General features: G+C 46.8%; 1 protein-coding gene across 6 annotated transcripts in view; it reads left to right on the top strand.

Moving 5' to 3' along the window:
* Window positions 1-10,829: 10,829 nt before the first annotated feature.
* LOC148182708 (uncharacterized) overlaps window positions 10,830-15,768 on the top strand; it is a 36,095-nt gene continuing 31,156 nt past the window's right edge. For 5 of the 6 annotated variants that reach the window (XR_015774325.1, XR_015774323.1, XM_088065449.1 and 2 more), the window contains exon 1: window positions 14,153-14,347. The gene's annotated coding sequence lies outside the window, so the exon portion shown is untranslated. Of the gene's footprint in view, window positions 10,890-14,152; window positions 14,348-15,768 lie in introns of those variants that run through there. The other variant, XR_015774324.1, reaches the window with a different exon arrangement.

Here is a 15,768-nt window from a genome sequence, read left to right as displayed (position 1 = left end):
ACACAGCATGGCTGTGCTCAAAGCCACCCTGACTCCACGGTGAGGCTGCTCCATGTGTGAACAGGGAGGGAATATTGCCCCTGAAGGGTGTGCTCAGCGCTGCAGGGAGGTTTCTCATTGTCAGGAAAATGAATCCCCAAACACCAGAGGTTCATGTCCAAAAAGGAGACAGAGGAGTCCTGGAACTTTATTCAAATAAACAGAGAGGCCATGGGCCATTCCCCTGGGGTCTCTCCAGTTTTTGGAGGATGCAGCCTCCTTTTTATCCCAATTTCCCGGCCATGTCCCTCTCTCTTTCCCCACTGGCTGAGGAACTTGAGAGGTACAGACTTCCCAGAGTGCCTGATACCTGAGATTCCCCTCTAATGTACAACTCACCCTCTTCATTTTTAATCCTTATGGAATTGATGGTTTTCCCCCCTTGTTTCTTTTATCATCAAACCTACAGTTTGTAAAGGCAAATATCTTTTTCTCCATTCATCAATCAGCAGAATCCTCCCCATTGTTTCTTCTATCTCTCAGTGTTTATTTTAATTACCAGCAGACCCACAGCTTGTTTGGAAAGACAAATCCCTCATTCCTCTCACCATGCATCTTCTGGGCTCAGATCACTTCAGGCTGGTCTGGTCCCCTCCTGAGCCCCTGGCAGAGGGGAGCCTGTCCCATCCCTGCCACCCAAATCTCCACAGTTCCTTGCTAGCCCACACCCTGCCTATTCCCATGCTGCCAGCACTGTTTTCAGCAGGGTTTTTGGAATAAGATGATTCTCCAGGCTGGGGCACTGCAGGTGAGAAACACAGCCAGGCTCAGGGGCTGGGGCTGGCAGGGCACCTCTGAGCACTTCCCACTCTGCAAGTTTGCTGTGTTCAACACAAATGAGAGAGGCTGGGCACCTGCTGCACGGGAGGATGGATGCTGAGAGCCTTTAAACACCTCCAGTGTTAAGTGCAAGCAAAACATTCAAGGGTTTTTGTGGCTTGCAGCTCTTTTTGGCAGCCTGCATTAGCGGTGTGTGACTCAATTTGGTGATGACTGCCATCAGATATCCCCCAGATTCTTGCAGAGAGGCTCTGGGTGACCTGTGCTGACCTTGGCTGAGTTCCTGTCCCCTTGGGACATTGTCCAAGTGATGGTCTGGGACTCTGTGCCAGTGCAACATCCTCACAGCACAGCCAACAGAAATCCCTCAGCTGTGCATAGAAAGCATGTTTGATTGTCTCAAAATGCTTTTCTTGTTCTCTTTCTGCTTTTCTGACAGTGGGAGCTGACAGAACTTCACTGTGAGAGGAATGAGGGATTTGTCTTTACAAACAAGCTGTGGGTCTGCTGGTGAATAAAATTAACACTGAGAGATAAAAGAAACAATGGGGAGGATTCTGCTGATCAATGAATGGAGAAAAAGATATTTGCCTTTACAAACTGTAGGTTTGCTGATAAATGAAACTGGATATTGAGATAAAAGAAATAAGGGGGGAAAACCATAAATTCCATAAGAATTAAAAATGAAGAGGGAGGGTTGTACATTAGAGGGGAATCTCGGGTATCAGGCACTCTGGGAAGTCTGTACCTCTCAAGTTCCTCAGCCAGTGGGGAAAGAGAGAGGGACATGGCCGGGAAATTGGGATAAAAAGGAGGCTGCATCCTCCAAAAACTGGAGAGACCCCAGGGGAATGGCCCATGGCCCCTCCCTTTATTTGAATAAAGTTCCAGGACTCCTCTGTCTCCTTTTTGGACATGAACCTCTGGTGTTTGTGGCTTCATTTTCCTGACAACTGGGGCAGTACTGTGCCTGTGCCACCTCTGCCCAGCAGTTTGAAGCATTTTCCCTTTAAACTTTGATGGCCAGAGCTGCTCCTGGTGTGGCTGTGCCTTGGCAGCCCCACAGCCGTGCCCAGGGTACACTGCAGGGACCCACCTGGCTGTTTCATGGCCATAGATGACATTGCCAGGGTTTGCCATGGCCTTTGTGAGCACACCAATTTGCTGCTGGAGCCCTGCAGACATTATCAGGATCAAGAAGCAAACAAGTTTAATGTTTCAGCTGGACTTTACTCTCCAGCATCTCTGTGCATCATCAGCAAACTTTGTCATTTTCCTCTTCACTTTGTCATTTCCCCCTTCACTCCTTTTTCCCCTGCTCACTTAGGAAGGTGCTGGATCATCACAAGTGATTGTCTCCTCAGAAAATTGGCCATTTATCCCCACCCTCTGGCTCTTAACTTTTGACTGATTATATATTTGTCTGATGACCTCTGCTCTTGGCTTGTGGAAGATCTGCTGTTGGAGGACCTTGCTGGCTGCTTTCTGATAATCCAAAAAAACTGCTGGAATTGTATTCCTATACCCTCACTCTCTCCTTGAGAGAGCTCCAATCTATTCCTGAGGCAGAGCTTCTCTATCAAGAGCCAGAGCTGTCTTTTCCCCACTCTGCTTATTCAGGTGCCTGCTCACTCTCTTCACTCCAGTTTTCCTTCTCCACCATCCTTACTCCTCCACAGTCCCTCTACTCATCACTGAAACCTTCTTTGGAAAGCTGGCATCACGTTCAGCACCTTCTGGTTATTCACTACACAGAACTTGAAGCAAGAAGCAACACTCCAGACTTAAAGCTGAAGCTGTTTCATCCCTGGGCTTCCTCATAGCTTTTGGGTGAACACAGTTCTGGCACCCTTGAAATGAGTTCATACAGCAGGGGACATCATGGTCAGGTGGATTTATTTTATTTCATTGATTTTCTGGCTTTTAACTCACTGTAGAAAAAGAAATCTATGTTTTAAGGCATGTGGTGCTTACACTGAGTTAAGAATACTTGGACTGAAAATATAGCTTTATAAAAACCATTTGAAGCTATCAAGTCTGAACTGCTGACCCCATGTCCTTTCAGAAGTGATAAAGAAGCTGTTAAATGCACCAGAGAGCATTCTTTGACATCTGCAGCCCTTAATGCAAAACCCCTGGTGTTTTCTGGAGGGATTTAGAAAGAAAAGGAACAATGATCAGGAAGAAAAATAACAATAAAAATCATCTTTCTGCAGTACAGAACAAATCCTTCCATGCAAGGGCTGGTTGTGTCCAGGCTCTCACTGTTCCAGGCTGCCTTCACAGCTCCCTCTGATCACAGATCTTGCCATGAATCTGAGTGTTTCAGTGTTTTTACACATCCCTAGAGGCATTTTCTGTCAATTTTGCACGCATGAGTCTGGAAAATAAGTCCCCACAGGGTATATTTATGCAGATTGGTGTGTTTAAGCTGAGGGAGCTTGGGGAGCTGTTTGCTCAGACCTAAGGACATCCAGTGTCCCACCAGGGTGGCCAAGCTGCCCCTTCTTAGCAGTATCCAGCATCCAGCTGGGTCTGCAGCTCCAGCCTGGTCCTTCCCTGTGCTGGGAAATCCTTTCTTCTTTGTGTCCCTGCAGGGAAGTTCAGTTTTGCACCAAGAAGAAATCCTCTTTTTCCTTGCAGGTGATTATGTGCAGCCTCCTGAATGCTGAAGTGCTTCAGTCTCTCCCTTCTGACCCTGTGCTTTAGATTTTCTGCATTTGTCACTTCTGCTCATCAGTATTTTCTCATTCTCTTCTTTCCACTGTAAGATAAAGTTGACCCCATGTTTGTTGTTTTTTTTTCTTTTGATCTATCTCATGTAAAAGCTCAGCCCTTCATCTCCTGCTGCCTTGGCTCAGACTGTGACAAAGCAGATCAAAATGCAGGGGGTGCTGGTTGTGTCAGGGGTGCCTGGATTTGGGATTTAGAGCTGGCAGGCTGTCCATGCCCTTGGTCTGACAGCAAACCTGCTGTGCCTCAGCTTCCTCCAGCTCTGGGAGATGGGGAAGGCTCCTGTGACTCCTCCTGAGTGGAGTGGGTGAAAGAACTTGGTGAAAACCCATCCCTCCCAAACCAGAGCTGATGCTCTCTCCTTCCTCCAGCCAGATGGGGCTGCAACAAGAGACGTGCACAGACTATTTCCCTTCCCCACAAGAGCATCCTGTGTGAATCTGCCAAAGGAACAAGCAAACTTCACTCTTGGAGCCTTTCCCAAGGGTTGCACTGGATGTTCCCTGGAGCTGGAATCACTGCTGAACAACACAGACCTTTTCCATCAGGATAATTTTTTAAGACTTTAGAATATGTAGTGGGAGAAGCGTAAGGAAATGGGTTTTTCTCCCATTCTGACAAGAGCTCCTCCCTTCTCTCTCCAAACTGGCAGCATCTTGTGTAAAAACATCCCAGCTCTCACTGGTCAGCACTCCTTGACAAAGCTCCTTGTCAGGACACTGGAGGAGCTTTGATGTGGTTTGCTGGTGTGTGCCTGGCAGACAGCATCTCTCGAACTCTCACCCCTTTATCAGCCTTTCCTCTCCCCTGGGCCTCACCTCTCCTGTTTATCTCTGCTCCTGCACAGCCCTTGCCTTGTGCCAAACCTCTCCATCTCTGTCACTGCTCCTTTGCTCGTGGTGAGCAAACCCCAAATCCATCATGTGCTGGGGGCTCAGCAACTGCAGCACACGCTGAGCCTGCCAGGCCACCCCTCGTGTGCAGCTTTGGGAAGCTTCCTGTGGCTTTGTGGATTGCTTGTGATGCCTTGGAGTGGCCACCTAGAAGAACCATGAAGTTTCACAGTGAGGAATGACAGGGGAAGGAGAAAATCTGGTGGGTTCTTTGGATTGTTCCAGTTCAGAGAGCTGCTCGAACACCTACTGGCTTTCCTAAGGGTTACTCAAGTTGCTCAAATGTTTATTCTTTATCTTTAAAGGTCACTAAAAGCTACTTAGACCTTGGTGAAACCTTGAAATGTTCTGCTCACACAGCTGAGGGGAAGTTGGACAGGCATGGGGACCCTGGGGAGCCTGGTGCTGGGGTTACAGACCCACCTTGTGCTCCCAGCTTTTGGGGAGAAGAGACCCTTGTGTGAACCAGCTGGGCCAGTTAGTGTCTGTCCTGGGCTGTTCCTGCAGGGGGGTGGAAGGGAGAGAAATTCTGTGCTGTTTCTTCCACAAGTGTCCATGGGATGCACCTCTGGCCCTGGCTCCAGGGCGTGAGGAGCAGCAGCAGGGAGCTCTGAGCTGTGCCTGACTCTGCTGGGCTCCAGTCCCCAGGCAGGGCAGGCACAGCAGCTCTGTGTGGTGCCAATTAGCCCTGCAGCTCCCCACAGCTGCTTCATTTGAGTGCAGCCTGTGCTGATGTGATTATTCTGCTTCTGGTCCCCAGGCTGGCTCTTGTGCTCAGCGTGGCATCGCAGCCGTTCCTGCAGAGCCCTGAGCAGGGAGGGGTCTGGGGGCTTTGAAACGAGAGGGGATCTGCAGCAGGAGGGGAGATGGAAAGGAAAGGACCCCCTGGAGCAATCCCTTGGGGTGAGGAGTGGTTGGGTTTGATGCTCTGTGTGTGGAGAGATGAAACAGCATTGAACAGACACATCCCAGAGCTGGGCTGGAGCTGCTCAGAGCACGGTGCTGTGTGCTGGGATGGGCAGGCTCCCCACGGAGGGAAAAACAGACAGGCTGGACAGTGTGATACCTTGGCAATAACAGCCTGTGCACTGTAAATGAGGAGCTGGCCTGTCCCTTCATCCCACAGCTCAGAGCTGCTCCACTCTGTGTTATCAGTCCTGCTCCCAGCTGTGGGAAGCATAATTCACCCAGATCCTCCTGCCACTTCTCCTTCGGCCACGCTGTGGCAGTGACAGCTGTGCTGACATCCCACACCCCATTCTCCCATTGCTCAGGTTAATGAATCCAGGTCTCAGCCCTGTGTGAATAACAGAATAACCACAGAATAATGCTCTGTAGACAGTTCTCTTGCATTGTTTATAGGTGAGGAGTAACACTGCCCATGAGGGGAACATTTGGACACTTGGCTGTCAGCAGGTCATACAACTTTTGTCTGGCAGCAGCCTGTACCCAGGTATCTCTTTTTTCCATCTCCTCTTTCCAGTGAAGTCAGCCAAAAAAAAAACCCATAAAACAACCTACAAAAAATGATGAGCTAAAAATGTAGCTAACAAGACTTGGACTTCAGAAAGACGAGCCCTTGTCCCACTGGTATTGACTTAGCAACTCACAGCTGTCCCTCCTGTGCTTACACTGAAATCCCTTCAGCTGAGCAGTCCACACATCTCAGCTTGTCCTCTTGCTGTAATTCCTGCCTGCAGATGATGTAAAAATGACACAAATGCCCTGCTGAAATGCTGCTCTCCAGCCCTGAGACTTCACAGCTCGGAGCTTTCCTGCGGAGTTAATCAGTAATTCATAAACCTCCTCCAAAATCCCAGCCTTCTCCAAAGCCTCTTAAAACCACAGATGAGTAATGTTAGAGAAAAGAGACTTCTGTAATTAAAAAATGTGCTTCCACTGATATTTTCCATAGTAAATATTCATTGAGACAAGAACTTTTACAAGATTTTTTTCCTATTGCTTCACCTCAAGCCTAAGGGTGTTAATATTTAGCAAAATACTGTGATTCTGTTGAAAAGAAATATTTAATTTCAAACTTTCTCATTCAGGGCTCCCTAATGTCTCATTTTCCAGCTCACAAGAGACCTCAACATTCCAGTTTCCCATTCTTGTTTGGAACTGAAAGTAATTTCAAATGGCTAAACTCCTGGTTTAAATTCCTTTTTGGGGCTAAGTGATGATTTTCCTCATAAAAGTTTTCTATTCTTCTTTTCTGCTTGGTTTTTACTGATGAATGTGTGCAAGCATTTCCCTAATCTAAAGAGAATCAGCATCTACAAGAAAATTAATGCTCTTCCTTTTACTCTGTGCAGCTTTAATTTCACCCAGCACCAGCTTCTGCCTCGTGCTTCCCAGTGGGAATTGTGTTGGTGAGGCTTGTGGTTTTCTCAGCATTAGCTCTAACCAGGGAAACAATCCCATATAAACAAATTGGTTTCTTTAATAGCCTTAATCATATTTTTATGTGGAGAGAGACAAATGCTGTCAAACACAGCTTTCCTCTTCCCCCTGCTCCTGGAGCCTGGCTGATCGATGGTACCTGAAATGCTGGGAAATAGCTGTGGTCTGCAGTCAGAGCCTGGCTGTGGCAGCACTGACAGCAATCCAGTCCCCTGAACTGAATTCAGATCCCTTTTCCCTCCAGGAATTCTCTCTTCCCAGCTGTCAGTGTGTACAGCTTTTAATTCCTGGAGGCATCACCTGCCTGTAAAGCAAACCAGGACTGTGGGGACCTCACTTCTGGGATCAGCTCCCCAAATCCAGGTGCTCTGAGCCTCTGCTTTGCTCTGAGTATCTGTTGGGTGACTTTTTTCTGGCAGCTGGATGGGCTCTCTGCCCTCTCTGCTGTGTTGGGTGGGCTCTGTCCAGCTTCTTTTCCCCTTGAAGCAGAGATCAGACTGTGACTAAGTGAGGTGTTTTTTTTGGCTCCTGTAAGGAAAACATCTCTGCACTGATCCATATCCAAGGGAACGTGGAGAGATGACAAAAGTTTGTGCTCTCCAGGCTCCTACTAGCAGAGAAAGGAGGAAAAAAACAGGACTTAAAAATCCTCCCACTATAATTTTCTGCTTTAGGGAATTAATAGCTGTTGGACCTTTCTCTTGCTCAGAGCAGTTCACAAAGAATTGTTGTCTGACAAAGGTTTTAAGCTTCTGGGTTTTTCAGCTTCTCCAGATCCTGTCTCTGTGTCCATACTTTGGAAACTTCAACTGCTTTGAACAGCCAAGACTTTTATCTGTGCTCACTCTGTGGGTGAAGCATTTTGTCTTTCCCTTCTGGAGGTGTTTCCCTGCTTGCCCAGGGGCTGGGAGGGCAGGAGATCTGCGGGGCTGTGCTCCTGCAGCCTGGGCCAGCTGCTGACAGTGCCCTGGAGAGCAGCCCTGGGAGCTTCCCAAAGGCTTTTCCCTGGAGTCAGTGCAGGAGGCAATATCAGAGGGCAGTCAGGGAATGGCACTGAGGGATGGCTGTCCTCTCTGCCTCACAGCAAGCAGTCCAGAAATCTAATTTTATCATCTCTCTCAACAATCTTTCAAACAGAGTCGTTGCCAACTTGCACCAGTCCAACAGCAGCACATGGGCAAATTTCAAATTTCACTCTCATGAGGCAAATTTGTCCTCTCCAAAAAGGCCACACTGCAATCAAGGGCACTGCTCTTTCCTCACAGGCCCCTTGCAGACCTGTCAGCTTTGGTACCAGCTCCTGGGATATGAGTTTGTTGTTCTAAAGGGAATAACCATGGAAGAGGAAGATGAGCTTTGCCTTAGTTTATTTTTTTCTGATTTTATTCTGATTTTCCCCTCAGTTTCTCATGACACTTGGGCTGGCAGAGCGAGGAGCAGCTGGGGAGAGGCTGAGCATCATGTGTGGCAGCTGTTGCTGCTGCTGAGGTGGCTGCAAGGCTGGCTCAGGAGCCAGGCACAGGTGAGGATGCTCAGACTCCCTCCTTTCCAATTTCACAGTTCATTTGGATGCACAGACAGGAGAGGAGATTACTGCAAAGCCAGCCCTTGTCTCTCCTGACTGCGAAATCAGACTGGAAATGGAAATCTCTGAACCCTGAACTGGCTCACTGAAACCTTCTCAGGGTGAAGGACCTGGAAGTATTCCCTGTTCTGCCTCTTCTGGGAAAGCTCTTGAATAGAGGATGTCTCTTTTACTTGGGAAAGAGAAGGATTTTTGAATACTATGCTGGGGTTTAGCTGCAGCTGTGTCTTAAATGATTTTGGGAATAAGAGCTGGCTATTTAGAGTGAGAATCTGCAATGTGAGCAGGTGGAGGGAGGGTGAAGCGTGGCCATCTCCCTTGAGTGGATTAGAGAAGCTTCCCTGTGTTTATCCTGCCTGTGGAGCAGAGACTGGAGGAGGACTGGGAGCTGCTGATACAGATTGCAGGGAGGTGAAGGCAAGGTGTGGAGAAATATGAACAGACAGAGTGTGCTAGTTGATAAATGCATGTTTAAAGCCAGTTTAAGGGTCCCTGGGCCATTGCTGCCCCCCAGAGCCCTGCCCAGAGGAGGCTGTAGGGACCAAGCTGTGCCCATGGCTGGGGTTGATGGATTTACAGCAGCAGCTGAGTGCTTGGTGCTCCCACTGCAGCAGTGCCCAGACCTTGCTGGGCAGGGGTGCCACCAAGGGGCTTTGTCTTGGCCAGAGGTGTCTGCCAGGTCCTTGCAGGTGTGTCAAATGCTGTGTCCTGGCTCACCAGCAGCTGAGCAGGGGCTGTGACATCCTTATCTCTGCAGGCAGCAGCTGGGTTAGGGTGCTGCACTGTCAGTAACTTCTGGAGAAGTTCTGCTGTTTCCTGCTGCAGATCCCAGGAGTGTTTTGGATCAGGGAGCGCTGGGAGGAACCAGAGGGCTGCAAATGAGAGCAGCCTGAGGCTGGTACCTCTGTTTCACACCACAGATCACTTCCCTGCCCTGCAATTGCCATCCCAAGAGGATCAGCAGTGCCCAGAGCCAGACCCAGCACTGGGTGTAACATCTGTGACTGCTCCTTCCTCATAGTCCAAAAGTGTTTGGAGATATCTCCTCATCTGGAACTCATCTCTGGCTCTGAATCTTGGCACATTTCACTGAGTAATTCCCGTCCTAAACTGGAAAACTTTAATCCAGCAGGGCAGAGGAGTGTGGTAGGGAGAGGAATGTGGGGGTGGGGGGTTTTGGGGTTTGTTTGGTGGCCTGGGTTTTTTTGTTTGGTTTTTTCCCCCCAGGTTTTCTGTGTTATCAGCACATGCCCAGCAGTAGTACCTGCTTGAGCAGCTATAATTTCCTCATTCCTTCCAGTGTAAACCTGCCCAGCATCTCAATGCTGTCATTAGATGTTTACTCTGAAGTATGAGAGGCAGCAGCAATGAGAAAAATCATCCCTTGTATTGGTGGACCTGGTAGTCAGGATTATGGTATAATCAATTCTTTATTTATCTCTGCCACCCATTCCAAGGCCAGGACTTACTCTAATTTATTTTTTTCCTTCATTTCCCCTCTTTGGTAGATCTGTCTCTGCCTTAAAAAGCCTTGCCAGCATGTTATAGCCAGTTTCACTCTGGAAGGTGCTGAATTTGAAGCAGCAGGCTGAAGGCACCAAGATATGAATTCTCCTATTTCCATGCAGTTATGCACTGGTTGTCAGCAACCTCAAGAAATGCAAATCAGGCTGCTTTTAAAAAATGCTGGTGAGCATCAAGAGACAAAGGTGCTGTGCTGCCAGCCTAGAACCATCCCCCAGCTGCTGGAATACTGGGCACAGAGAATTTCATGTTTTCTGTGCTGACAGGCACAGATCCACAAGAGAATGCTGTGTTTGATGTGAGGCCAGGGAAAAGGCTTCCAAAATTAATAGACAGAACTGAAACTGTGAGTGTGTAGTTTAAACAGAAGTGTGTTATATCACTTGGTGGAAAATTTAAGGTTTTAGAATATGGTAATAAGTATGCAACAAGATGGAGGTTTTAGGGCCTTGTTCTTTCACCTTCTTCTTCATGGATTTTAGTAATATTGTGTGATTGGATAGAAAAATCTGCACCTGGAACACGGGTGTTTGGTTATTGGGTTATAAGTAAAAATAAGTTAGTTGGTGTTTTATAATTAGGTAGCTGACACTTAAAAAGCCCTGGAAAGAGATACCTGGGGCTCCATTAACTCAGTGTGCAGATAAACTCACTGTGGGAATGTAATACAGATAAGAAAAAATAAACAACTGAGTCTGAATACAAAACTGTCTCTCTCTCTTGCACATTAATTCCAACCTTAAGGAAAAAGAACCCAGAGACTTTTCACACCTGGGCAGCATCCCAGGGAATAGGCTGTGGTACTTCATCTCACCTGGGCAAATGTTTTTGGGATAAAGGCAAAGCCCCCCATGGGGCTGTTTGTGCTCCAAGCCACCCTTGGCATGCTGCACTGTTGGCCAAGGCTCTGTGACTTTGACCAGCCAAGGATTGTAAGGAAGGATCGAAATGGATCCCCAGTTTTTGAAGGGTTTCCTTTATTTTGATGTTTTTTTTTAGTGCTTTGCAGTGGCTTCTGCTCACAGAGCTTTGTAGGGCCCTGCAGGGGCAGCTGGTTCTAAGGTGGGGGATTTGAGGGTTGGAGGAGAAGGGCAGGGCTGTCCCTGCCTCCTGCACATCTGCTGGGGCATGGGGCAGGTTTGGGTGCCACGGTTTTTGTTGGAATCTGAAGCTGGTGCCCTGAAATGTTTCTGTGTGAATACAGGTTCAGGTGATTGGGATTTACCTCAACAGCAACTCTGTGTGCTGTGACAACAATCATCATCTGTCAATGGGATATTGGGAAAGAACTCTTCCCTGTGAGGATGGGGAGGCCCTGGCACAGGTTCCCACAGAAACTTTGGCTGCCCCATCCCTGAAAGTGTCCAAGGCCAGGCTGGAAGGGGTTTGGAGCAACCTGGGACAGTGTGAGGTGTCCCTGCCCATGGCCACTGGATGAGATTTAAGGTCCCTTCTGATCCAAGCTCTTCTGTGATTCCATGATATTCCTAAACCGACAGAGATGACGATAATGGATTTGATGAATGGCTCTGCCAATTTTGGTTCACTCCATCCAGCAGCCCTACCCAGCTCCAGCTCAGTTTCTTTGCTCCTGGTCTCAATGATGCTCTGTTACTCTAACTCTGTCTCTCTGCAGTCTCTTCTATCAATTAACCCAGCATCCTGGAGGGAGGGGAAATTGTAAAACTGAATTATATTCTTTTATTATCTTTTGTTAATATAGAAAACACTTGTTCAGGAGGGACTGGTTTTTCTCTTGCAGAGGGCAAGTTGTTCTCTGTGCAGTGGTGAAATAAAACCTCAAATTCAATGTTTCCCATGCAATATTGCTAATTGCTTCCATCTGCTAAAATGGGTTTAATTTGATTGACAAAAAATTCTTAACTGTTGTTAGACAGTGAGTTGACAATGGCAAAGTAATCCATAACTAAATCCTTGTGGATTAGTTCTGCATTCAGGATTCACTCTTGGTATTACTATTTTTACAATTTTTTTATGAAGATTCTTCTTGCTGCAGAGAACTCAAGAGACTGACGTTGTGAATGAGGCACTGGGGAAGTCTGTGTTGAGCTTCCAGCTCAGTTAATCCTTCTGTAAGCCTTATTGAAAAGGATTCAACTCCTTTAAATTGCCTTTGCAAAAGCTCCAAGTGGAGCTGGAGCTTTCAGGCTTTATCCGTGAGCTGATGGGCAGAGGGAGGAGAGTTTAACACCTAATTGGGGAAAGTAGGGAGCTCTGTTTTGAAAGCCTGAGGCTGCAAACAAGCAGCCAAGTGTGAAAAACGAGGTTCAGTCGCTAGATAAATTATAAAAGGTGTCATATAAACAAAAAGACAATTAGGAGGCAAAGATAATAAAGCAAAGGGTTAAAACGGCCGGGTGCCTGGCTCTCTGCCAAGAGCACACCTGAGATCTCTGGAACACTCTTTTATCTCATTTTGCTGTAGGGTTTTAACGCATATTCAAACTTTTCCAAGAACTACTTTGTGTAGCCACTCCCCAGGTCTGCCTTTTTAGAGCATGTGCATTTGTTTTTAATTTCTTGTTTATCTTCTTTTTATTTGGGCTGGGGTTCCTTCTTCTACAGGTGGTCAGTGTCGATAGCAGCCTGGGCCCCATCATCTGTTTCCTGGAGGTTATCTGGCTTTGTACAGACAGGACATTGCCCTAAGGTCCAAAATTCTTCTTGACCTGTGCCTAAAACTTTTTAGGTGCTAGCAGGAGAAAAAAGAAGACATAGCAAAATCATATAACATATAACATTCACCTTAATACTTGCAAAAAGCTAATATCACAATATGGATTTATAACACAAGCATTCCATGAGGAATGGTGGGACTGGCCTCTCCCTAGGAAATGGGTCACTCTGGGCTGGTGATTCACGCCTCAGTCCTGACATAGCTGTTCCTGTACCTGCAGCCCCCCAAAAGCTCTGTCTGACCCACATGGTGATGATTTCTGTTTTGGGGGTGTAGCTTGAAGGGGTGGCTGCTTTGTCCGGCAGCTGAGCTGGGGCAGAGTCACCGGGAGCTGGGTGGGAGCTTAAACAGGAGATTGTGAGGTTCAGTAGGAAAGTTGCAGCAATAAATAGAATCTCATCAAAAATGGAGTGTTCACCTTCTCAGCAAGGAGAAATCCAGTCTGCTCAGTGAATAAACTTTACAGGTTTGCATTTCCTTTTCCCACAAGGGTGAGGGTTACTTAGATGCCTCCTCCCTGGCAAAGTCCTTGGCTGTTCACTGGGGCTGTGCAGGATTTTGGGCACTTGGAGTTTCCCCCAGCCCAAGGAATCCCCAGGGCAGCACTGCTCATCCTGAGGAGAAAGGAGGAGCAGCTTGAATGCCCTCTCTGCAGCTCTCACTGTGAAGCAGGGATGTGAAAAATGAGGTTCACATATTTTTATATTGAATTTAAAAGTTTAATAGAAAGACAATTAGGAGATAAAAATAAAGTATACAGATACAGCCGGGTGTCTCTGCATTCAGCCAAGAGAGCACACCTCACTAACAAAGGATTGTCCCTTAAAAACAGAACCTTACTGCATATTCATAAATTCTCATACATATTTATACATTCTTCTTAAATTTTTTGATCATCTTTTGTTTAGTTTTTACCTTGCCCCCTTCCCAATAGATCATTCTTCTTGGCATCACTGGGTTTTATATCCTCCAATAAGGATGCAATAAATCCTTCTCTTAGAGGTCTTGGAGGACAAGATAATCTAAGAATGCAGGGGGGGTCTCTGACTATCTTTTCAATCTCTGGGTTATATAAACAAAAAGTAGTTTGAGCTTTAATATCATGTTATAACCTAACATATGTATGTATTATACCACTATTTCTAAATTTCATCAATAACAGAAATAAAAGAAACTATATAGTACAACAAAATTTTTAACCTTATACATATAACATTCATTATAAGATTTGTGAAAAGCCAATAATAATAATAATAATATAATATGCATTTATAACAAGGGACAAGAGCTCTGAGACCAAGGCTGAGGCTGCAGTGAGCCAAATGGGCTGTCAGTCTTCCCAAGAGCTGCCAGAGGGAAAGGGAAGGAAGGTCCAGATTGTGTGAGGATGCTGTCTGAGGCTCTTCCTGCATCTGCTGGTTCCTGGAGGAAGGAAGTGGGTCTCTGCCAGGGTTTGAGTCATCTCCTTATCTCAGCTGTGGTGGTGCTGCTCTGGGCTGCACTCTGCCTGTGGGTGATCTCCAGTGAGATGGAGACCCCTGGAATCCTGTCCCAGCAGGAATCATCGGATTCTGATCAGCCATGGCTGCCCTGAGGAGGAAGGCAGAGAGCAGCAAGGAGGAGAAGGCACAGCCTGCAGTGTGGAGGCACTGATGGGATAACTGGCAATGGGGAGTCTTTCTTTAGACACTGGTAAGGCTACAAATAAATCTGTCCTTTCCTTCCCTGGTTTCCAACCAGACCTTCCCCTGCTAGGTCCTGTCTCCCTTTGGTTTCTGTGGCACTGCAGGAGTACAGGGAGGGCTGGAGGGATGTCCCTAAAGGACCACATCTGTCCCTGCTCCTTGTGTGACAGCTCTGAGTTTTCTGTTTGCTGCTGGATCATGATGAGCTGGGCTGTGGGGACAGGTCTGGCATCACTGGTGACTCAGCATCCCACTGAGTCACAGCATTAATACTCCAGAGTGAATTAGCACATGGGTAGGAGAGTGTGCACGGGCCAGGAGAAAGTTATTCAGCAGTGATATTGTAAAGGAAGTGCTGTCATTAGCAGTCATTAGCATTAAACATCATTTTCACATTTGGGGAACTACTGAAGTATTTCTGTAGGCCTGAAGGAAAAGTCTGCTGGAGAATAAAAATACAAAATTAATTGCAAGGCATTTGAGTCTTCTACCATGAAGTACAGCAATCCTGATCTGTGATTGTAATGATTATGAGTGCAAGTTATTAAAATAGTTTTAATGTAAAAATAAATTGCATTTATCATGGAGGGAACACTACACTTTGCTGGAGAAGATAAAAATGTCCGTGTTCAATATACATCAACTGCAATTCTTGAAACATTTTTGAGGACCACTCAAGATTTAGGGTGCTTGAAATGCTGCTCCTCCATTACAAATATTTCTACAAAGGCTTGTGCAGCTGTGAGTTGGTGTGTGTGAAATCCTTTGGTGGTTTTGTGCCCCTGTGACTCACATTTGAGTCATCAACCTGAGCACCTGCTTGAGTTTTAGGAGAGATCAGGTGAATTCTTGCCTTTTAGAGAAACCCTGGTGGCCTGATGAAGTGAGGTCATCACTGAGAAAGTGCTCGATCCTGAGAGGATGTCTTGACCTTGTTATCCTTTTGGGTTCATTATTCTATCCTTAGAGCATGTCACCCTATTTTTTCCAGCTGAATGTCCTTCTTATTAAATTCAGTCTCCTTTAAAGTGTTTGCTTTGTGTTCCTGCCCCTCACAGGGGTGTTGCATTGTGCCATTTGTGCTTTTGCTAATTTGCTGACCCATCCTTAATCTCTCTTTTTCCTCAGCCTCTGAATTTAGGATAAAACAAGTCTTTCAGATACTACATGGTTAAGAAAATGAATTGGTCTCCCCAGATTCAGCTGTTCTTGTAAAGCCACAGCTTTGCTCCAGAGGACACATTCTGCTGATAAATAACTGCCTGTGGCACCCCAGGGATGGTCTGAGCAGGTCTCAGCTGCTGTCACCTCCTCACTGGCTGTGATTTTGATCTGAGGGCTCTGGGACAGCTGCCACCTGTGTTCAGGTCCTCACTTTATTTGTGTCCATGCTGGTGTATTGACTGAGCTGGGCCATGGCTCGTTCTG

This window comes from Pseudopodoces humilis, chromosome 21, assembly GCF_049639895.1.
Source record: "Pseudopodoces humilis isolate 2021_Gansu_Grassland_sample_001 chromosome 21, ASM4963989v1, whole genome shotgun sequence".
In the NCBI taxonomy this organism is placed as follows: Eukaryota; Metazoa; Chordata; class Aves; order Passeriformes; family Paridae; genus Pseudopodoces; species Pseudopodoces humilis.
This window is presented reverse-complemented; position numbering and strand designations above follow the sequence as displayed.